This window comes from Oncorhynchus mykiss, chromosome 25, assembly GCF_057628025.1.
Source record: "Oncorhynchus mykiss isolate SJ-2025 chromosome 25, ASM5762802v1, whole genome shotgun sequence".
Lineage (NCBI taxonomy): Eukaryota > Metazoa > Chordata > Actinopteri > Salmoniformes > Salmonidae > Oncorhynchus > Oncorhynchus mykiss.
The window spans coordinates 87,505,386-87,515,000 of NC_143046.1; positions in this window are offsets into that span (position 1 = coordinate 87,505,386).

Sequence of the window (9,615 nt, forward strand, 5' to 3'; positions counted from 1 at the left end):
GTCTCCCTCCAGTCCGGATCCCGCCAGAATCTCCCTCCAGTCGGGATCCTTCAGAGTCTCCCTCCAGTCCAGAGCCTTCAGAGTCTCCCTCCAGTCCGGATCCGCCAGAGTCTCCCTCCAGTCTGGATCCGCCAGAGTCTCCCTCCAGTCCGCAACCGCCAGAGTCTCCCTCCAGTCCGTATCCGCCAGAGTCTCCCTCCAGTCCAGATCCTTCAGAGTCTCCCTCCAGTCCGTATCCGCCAGAGTCTCCCTCCAGTCCGGATCCTTCAGAATCCCCCTCCAGTCCAGATCCTTCAGAGTCTCCCTCCAGTCCAGATCCTTCAGAGTCTCCCTCCAGTCCGGATCCCGCCAGAGTCTCCCTCCAGTCCAGATCCTTCAGAGTCTCCCTCCAGTCCGGATCCGCCAGAGTCTCCCTCCAGTCGGGATCCTTCAGAGTCTCCCTCCAGTCCGGATCCGCCAGAGTCTCCCTCCAGTCCGGATCCTTCAGAGTCTCCCTCCAGTCCAGATCCTTCAGAGTCTCCCTCCAGTCCGGATCCGCAAGAGTCTCCCTCCAGTCCGGATCCTTCAGAGTCTCCCTCCAGTCCGGATCCGCCAGAGTCTCCCTCCAGTCCGGATCCTTCAGAGTCTCCCTCCAGTCCGGATCCTTCAGAGTCTCCCACCAGTCCGGATCCGCCAGAGTCTCCCTCCAGTCCGGATCCGCCAGAGTCTCCCTCCAGTCCGGATCCGCCAGAATCTCCCTCCAATCCAGAGGCGCCACTCACTCCAGACTCGACCATCAGTCCAGTGGGGTCCTCTAGTCCGTGGTCGGCGGTGAGGGTTCCTGCTCCAGAGACATTAAGTAAGGGTCCCGAGCCAGAAACACTACCTCGGATTTATGCCCACCCAGACCCTCCCATATAGGTTTAGGTGTGTGTGGGGGGGGGGGGTACTGTCATGCCCTGACCTTAGTATTCTTTGTTTTCTTTATTATTTTGGTTAGGTCAGGGTGTGACATGGGTGATGTATGTGTTTTTGTACTGTCTAAGGCACATATGTCAGAGTCAAGGCCCGCGGGCCACATCCGGCCCGCAAGAAGGTTTTTTACGGCCCCTGGGATGATCTTGATTTATTATTAGAACCGGCCCGCAGCAAGCCGGCAGCCCGCAGATCTTTTACACGCACCAATACTACATTTCCCACAATGCAAAGGTGACGCACCGAGCAGTAGGCTGCTTCATTTCAATATTTATTGGCACAGCAGTCGTCAGCATCACAGTAAAATTAACTTTCAGATACCCATCAAAAATGGCAAAACGAAAGGTGGATACTGAGAACCGGGGGTTTCAAACAAGGTGGGAGTCGGAGTATATGTTCACGAAGGTAGCTGGAAAACCTGTGTGTCTTCTGTGTGGAGAAAGTGTGGCGGTACTGAAAGAGTATAATCTGAGACGACATTATGAAACGAAACACGCGGACAAAAACAAGAATATGGACATGGAACAAAGGCTACAAAAGGCAGAGGAATTAAAACGAGGCCTCAAATCTCGACAGGCTCTGTTCAAAAAAGCCAAATCACAAGGCCAGGCTGCTGTCAAGGCCAGTTTTATTTTGGCAGAAGAGATCGCTAAATCAGCCCGGCCATTTACGGAGGGGGATTTCATCAAAAACTGCATGATTAAAGTTTGTGACGAAGTTTGCCCAGAAAAAAGGCAACTCTTTTTAAATGTGAGTCTGAGCAGAAACACCATTGCCGAGAGAGTAGACCAGTTGTCCATCAATCTAAAAGAGCAGCTTGTGAAAAAGGGAAAAGATTTTATTGCATATTCCTTGGCTGTGGATGAGAGCACCGACATTTCTGACATTGCCCAGTTGTCAATTTTCATCCGCGGAGTGGACTCCAACCTAAGCGTGACAGAGGAGTTTTTGGCTTTACGTCCTATGCATGGCACAACTACGGGGCATGATTTGTATGAAGAGGTGTCAAGATGTGTAAATGAGATGGAGCTGCCTTGGGAAAAACTCGTGGGTTTGACAACCGACGGAGCACCTGCGATGTGTGGACACAGGAGCGGACTGGTGGCGAAGATACGGGAAAAGATGCAAGAGGAAAACGCGACAGGTGAGCTGACAGCTTATCATTGTATCATACACCAGGAAGCGTTGTGCGGTAAAGCCTTGAAAATGGAGCATGTAATGAGCATCATCACGCGCACAGTTAACTTTATCAGAGCCAAAGGTTTGAATCACCGCCAGTTCAAGGCATTTCTGACGGAGTTAGAAACGGAGCATGGTGATTTGCCTTATCACACAGAGGTGCGATGGCTAAGCCAGGGAAAGGTGCTTCAAAGATGTTTCGAGCTTCGTGAGGAGATTTGTCTGTTCTTGGACAGCAAAGGGAAAGACACAACACAACTCCGAGACGAAATGTTTCTGTGTGAAATGGCTTTTCTGTGTGACATTACGAGTCATCTGAATGCAATAAACTTGCAGCTGCAGGGTCGGGATCGTGTCATCTCTGATATGTACAGTACAGTGAAGGCATTTAAAACCAAACTGACTCTGTGGGAGACGCAGATGCGGAAAGAAAATTTGAGCCACTTTCCCAGCTGCCAGACCATGAAAGAGAAGCTCTCTACCAGTGCGTTCCCGAGCACACAGTTGGCTGATAAAATAGGTATGCTTGCCGCTGACTTTCGACGCCGATTTGCTGACTTTGAAGCACAAAAAAGCAGGTTGGAACTGCTCGGTAACCCATTTGCTGTTGACGTGGAAAGCTCACCACCAAACCTCCAAATGGAGTTGATTGACCTCCAATGCAATGATGCACTGAGGGCAAAATATGCGGCAGTGGGTGCTGCGGAGTTCGCCGTTTCCTCCCCGGCACAATGCCCCAGCTGCGCATCCAGGCTGCTCAAACGTTGTCTATGTTTGGCAGCACATACCTGTGTGAACAACTGTTTTCTTTGATGAACCTGAACAAAACATCACACAGAAGTCGACTTACTGCTGAACACCTCCACTCAATTCTGAGGATTTCTTCAGCTCAGAGCCTTACCCCGAACATTGATGAACTTGTGGAAAAGATGGGACACCACCAAGTATCACCCTCAACCTCAAACAAGTGAACATTACTGTGCAATCACATATTTAGAGTTTTTACTCAGTTCAAGTTTAAAAGTTAAAATTTAATATTTGTTTTCACTGCATGTTACTTCTCCTTAAACAAAGTGTTGTTTTTGATTAATAGATTTTTGCACTTTATTTTTTTGTATTTCAATCCAATTATATTTTAAAAATATTTCAGTTGAGTGGATGATAGAAAATTGCTATTATTGTTTTTTCTTTGAAGTAAATTTAGCCCACTTTTGCTAAAATAGAAAATATAGTCTACTGATGGTGCCTTGAATACCGGTTTCTTTCATTTAATGTTCATGTTATGGGGATATTTATATAAAGGAAATTTGTCTTTTGTGTCTGTTGAAAATTAAAGATTACTGACAGAGCCATAAGAAAATATTGCTTTATTTATCTGATCATATTGTAATATATTTGTTAGGTTTTCAGTAGGTTCAATTAGGTTCACTAGACTATATGCGTCATTTAAAAATGTTTCAATGAACATTCGAACAGTCCGGCCCTCGTCTTGTAGCTGATTTTTTTATTTGGCCCTCCGTCCATTTGACTTTGACACCCCTGGTCTAAGGGTTTTGTTGTTTTTGTAGTTTGTGTTTCTTCGTCATCATTAAAGTAACATGTATTAATTTCACGCTGCGCCTTGGTCTCCTCCAATCAACGAACGTGACAAGTATGCAGCGAACAAATAATTGAGGGTGAGTCATAAGGCGACCAGGGCAGGGAACCAGGCCAGGACTTGAACCCGGAACACCAGTCTATCCTGCCAGCGGACCCGCCAGGACTGGAGCTCTGCAGCTTCTTCCCATGCGGAGAGTGAGAAGAGAAGAGCATAACACTAGGCTCACATTAAAGACCTCTGAATAAACACAGAACACATTAAAGACCTGCACTCTGGATAATCACAGAACACATTAAAGACCTGCACTCTGGATAATCACAGAACACATTAAAGACCTTCACTCTGAATAACCACAGAACACATTAAAGACCTGCACTCTGGATAACCACAGAACACATTAAAGACCTGCACTCTGAATAAACACAGAACACATTAAAGACCTTCACTCTGAATAACCACAGAACACATTAAAGACCTGCACTCTGAATAAACACAGAACACATTAAAGACCTTCACTCTGGATAACCACAGAACACATTAAAGACCTTCACTCTGAATAAACACAGAACACATTAAAGACCTGCACTCTGAATAAACACAGAACACATTAAAGACCTTCACTCTGGATAACCACAGAACACATTAAAGACCTTCACTCTGAATAAACACAGAACACATTAAAGACCTGCACTCTTAATAACCACAGAACACATTAAAGACCTGCATTCTTAATAACCACAGAACACATTAAAGACCTGCATTCTTAATAATCACAGAACACATTAAAGACCTGCACTCTTAATAACCACAGAACACATTAAAGACCTGCATTCTGAATCACAGAACACATTAAAGACCTGCATTCTTAATAACCACAGAACACATTAAAGACCTTCACTCTGGATAACCACAGAACACATTAAAGACCTGCACTCTGAATAAACACAGAACACATTAAAGACCTTCACTCTGGATAACCACAGAACACATTAAAGACCTTCACTCTGAATAAACACAGAACACATTAAAGACCTTCACTCTGAATAACCACAGAACACATTAAAGACCTGCACTCTGAATAAACACAGAACACATTAAAGACCTGCACTCTGAATAAACACAGAACACATTAAAGACCTGCACTCTGGATAACCACAGAACACATTAAAGACCTGCATTCTTAATAATCACAGAACACATTAAAGACCTGCACTCTTAATAACCACAGAACACATTAAAGGCCTGCATTCTGAATCACAGAACACATTAAAGACCTTCACTCTGAATAAACACAGAACACATTAAAGACCTTCACTCTGAATAAACACAGAACACATTAAAGACCTTCACTCTGAATAAACACAGAACACATTAAAGACCTGCACTCTGAATAAACACAGAACACATTAAAGACCTGCACTCTGAATAAACACAGAACACATTAAAGACCTGCACTCTGCATAACCACAGAACAAAACACAGTCAGAGACATCCTAAAGGAAAGGAATATAAATATGTGGGTTAACGAACAGAGAATGTATGAATAGTCATTTTAAGAGGTGGAAATAATGTATTTTGTTCAGTTGTTGTTTTGGATTGAGACATGGTACAGGCCTCGTGGTGAATTAAAGAATAAACAGATCACCATTTTATATTTTTTACATTCGTACTTATTGACTTTATTGTCCCCATGGGGACATTTTGCTGCCGTGTCATGTACACGTTGAAAGTGGCATTTAAAAACAAAACAACTTTTTTTTAAAGCCTGCTGACCATACTGAGTCGATAGGAACATTAGCCTGCTGACCATACTGAGTCGATAGGAACATTAGCCTGCTGACCATACTGAGTCGATAGGAACATTAGCCTGCTGACCATACTGAGTCGATAGGAACATTAGCCTGCTGACCATACTGAGTCGATAGGAACATTAGCCTGCTGACCATACTGAGTCGTTTGGAACATTAGCCTGCTGACCATACTGAGTCGATAGGAACATTAGCCTGCTGACCATACTGAGTCGATAGGAACATTAGCCTGCTGACCATACTGAGTCGATAGGAACATTAGCCTGCTGACCATACTGAGTCGATAGGAACATTAGCCTGCTGGCCATACTGAGTCGATAGGAACATTAGCCTGCTGACCATACTGAGTCGATAGGAACATTAGCCTGCTGGCCATACTGAGTCGATAGGAACATTAGCCTGCTGACCATACTGAGTCGATAGGAACATTAGCCTGCTGACCATACTGAGTCGATAGGAACATTAGCCTGCTGACCATACTGAGTCGATAGGAACATTAGCCTGCTGACCATACTGAGTCGATAGGAACATTAGCCTGCTGGCCATACTGAGTCGATAGGAACATTAGCCCGCTGGCCATACTGAGTCGATAGGAACATTAGCCCGCTGACCATACTGAGTCGATAGGAACATTAGCCTGCTGACCATACTGAGTCGATAGGAACATTAGCCTGCTGACCATACTGAGTCGATAGGAACATTAGCCTGCTGACCATACTGAGTCGATAGGAACATTAGCCTGCTGGCCATACTGAGTCGATAGGAACATTAGCCTGCTGACCATACTGAGTCGATAGGAACATTAGCCTGCTGACCATACTGAGTCGATAGGAACATTAGCCTGCTGACCATACTGAGTCGATAGGAACATTAGCCTGCTGACCATACTGAGTCGATAGGAACATTAGCCTGCTGACCATACTGAGTCGATAGGAACATTAGCCCGCTGACCATACTGAGTTGATAGGAACATTAGCCTGCTGGCCATACTGAGTCGATAGGAACATTAGCCCGCTGGCCATACTGAGTCGATAGGAACATTAGCCCGCTGACCATACTGAGTCGATAGGAACATTAGCCTGCTGACCATACTGAGTCGATAGGAACATTAGCCTGCTGACCATACTGAGTCGATAGGAACATTAGCCTGCTGGCCATACTGAGTCGATAGGAACATTAGCCTGCTGACCATACTGAGTCGATAGGAACATTAGCCTGCTGGCCATACTGAGTCGATAGGAACATTAGCCTGCTGACCATACTGAGTCGATAGGAACATTAGCCTGCTGACCATACTGAGTCGATAGGAACATTAGCCTGCTGACCATACTGAGTCGATAGGAACATTAGCCTGCTGACCATACTGAGTCGATAGGAACATTAGCCTGCTGACCATACTGAGTCGATAGGAACATTAGCCTGCTGACCATACTGAGTCGATAGGAACATTAGCCTGCTGGCCATACTGAGTCGATAGGAACATTAGCCTGCTGACCATACTGAGTCGATAGGAACATTAGCCTGCTGGCCATACTGAGTCGATAGGAACATTAGCCTGCTGACCATACTGAGTCGATAGGAACATTAGCCTGCTGACCATACTGAGTCGATAGGAACATTAGCCTGCTGACCATACTGAGTCGATAGGAACATTAGCCTGCTGACCATACTGAGTCGATAGGAACATTAGCCTGCTGACCATACTGAGTCGATAGGAACATTAGCCTGCTGGCCATACTGAGTCGATAGGAACATTAGCCTGCTGACCATACTGAGTCGATAGGAACATTAGCCTGCTGACCATACTGAGTCGATAGGAACATTAGCCTGCTGACCATACTGAGTCGATAGGAACATTAGCCTGCTGACCATACTGAGTCGATAGGAACATTAGCCTGCTGACCATACTGAGTCGATAGGAACATTAGCCTGCTGACCATGCTGAGTCGATAGGAACATTAGCCTGCTGACCATACTGAGTCGATAGGAACATTAGCCTGCTGGCCATACTGAGTCGATAGGAACATTAGCCCGCTGGCCATACTGAGTCGATAGGAACATTAGCCCGCTGACCATACTGAGTCGATAGGAACATTAGCCCGCTGACCATACTGAGTCGATAGGAACATTAGCCTGCTGACCATACTGAGTCGATAGGAACATTAGCCTGCTGACCATACTGAGTCGATAGGAACATTAGCCTGCTGACCATACTGAGTCGATAGGAACATTAGCCTGCTGACCATACTGAGTCGATAGGAACATTAGCCTGCTGGCCATACTGAGTCGATAGGAACATTAGCCCGCTGGCCATACTGAGTCGATAGGAACATTAGCCCGCTGACCATACTGAGTCGATAGGAACATTAGCCCGCTGACCATACTGAGTCGATAGGAACATTAGCCTGCTGACCATACTGAGTCGATAGGAACATTAGCCTGCTGGCCATACTGAGTCGATAGGAACATTAGCCTGCTGACCATACTGAGTCGATAGGAACATTAGCCTGCTGGCCATACTGAGTCGATAGGAACATTAGCCTGCTGACCATACTGAGTCGATAGGAACATTAGCCTGCTGACCATACTGAGTCGATAGGAACATTAGCCTGCTGACCATACTGAGTCGATAGGAACATTAGCCTGCTGACCAAACTGAGTCGATAGGAACATTAGCCTGCTGACCATACTGAGTCGATAGGAACATTAGCCTGCTGACCATACTGAGTCGATAGGAACATTAGCCTGCTGACCATACTGAGTCGATAGGAACATTAGCCTGCTGGCCATACTGAGTCGATAGGAACATTAGCCTGCTGACCATACTGAGTCGATAGGAACATTAGCCTGCTGACCATACTGAGTCGATAGGAACATTAGCCTGCTGACCATACTGAGTCGATAGGAACATTAGCCTGCTGACCATACTGAGTCGATAGGAACATTAGCCTGCTGACCATACTGAGTCGATAGGAACATTAGCCTGCTGACCATACTGAGTCGATAGGAACATTAGCCTGCTGACCATACTGAGTCGATAGGAACATTAGCCTGCTGACCATACTGAGTCGATAGGAACATTAGCCTGCTGACCATACTGTGTCGATAGGAACATTAGCCTGCTGACCATACTGAGTCGATAGGAACATTAGCCTGCTGACCATACTGAGTCGATAGGAACATTAGCCTGCTGGCCATACTGAGTCGATAGGAACATTAGCCTGCTGACCATACTGAGTCGATAGGAACATTAGCCTGCTGACCATACTGAGTCGATAGGAACATTAGCCTGCTGGCCATACTGAGTCGATAGGAACATTAGCCTGCTGACCATACTGAGTCGATAGGAACATTAGCCTGCTGACCAAACTGAGTCGATAGGAACATTAGCCTGCTGACCATACTGAGTCGATAGGAACATTAGCCTGCTGACCATACTGAGTCGATAGGAACATTAGCCTGCTGACCATACTGAGTCGATAGGAACATTAGCCTGCTGACCATACTGAGTCGATAGGAACATTAGCCTGCTGACCATACTGAGTCGATAGGAACATTAGCCTGCTGACCATACTGAGTCGATAGGAACATTAGCCTGCTGACCGTACTGAGTCGATAGGAACATTAGCCTGCTGACCATACTGAGTCGATAGGAACATTAGCCTGCTGACCGTACTGAGTCGATAGGAACATTAGCCTGCTGACCGTACTGAGTCGATAGGAACATTAGCCTGCTGACCATACTGAGTCGATAGGAACATTAGCCTGCTGACCGTACTGAGTCGATAGGAACATTAGCCTGCTGACCATACTGAGTCGATAGGAACATTAGCCTGCTGACCATACTGAGTCGATAGGAACATTAGCCTGCTGACCATACTGAGTCGATAGGAACATTAGCCTGCTGACCATACTGAGTCGATAGGAACATTAGCCTGCTGACCATACTGAGTCGATAGGAACATTAGCCTGCTGACCATACTGAGTCGATAGGAACATTAGCCCGAGCTATTTAGGAGGGATGTCACGCCTTGCACAAATGATTGAAAGATTCAGGGCCCCTTCCAGGCATAA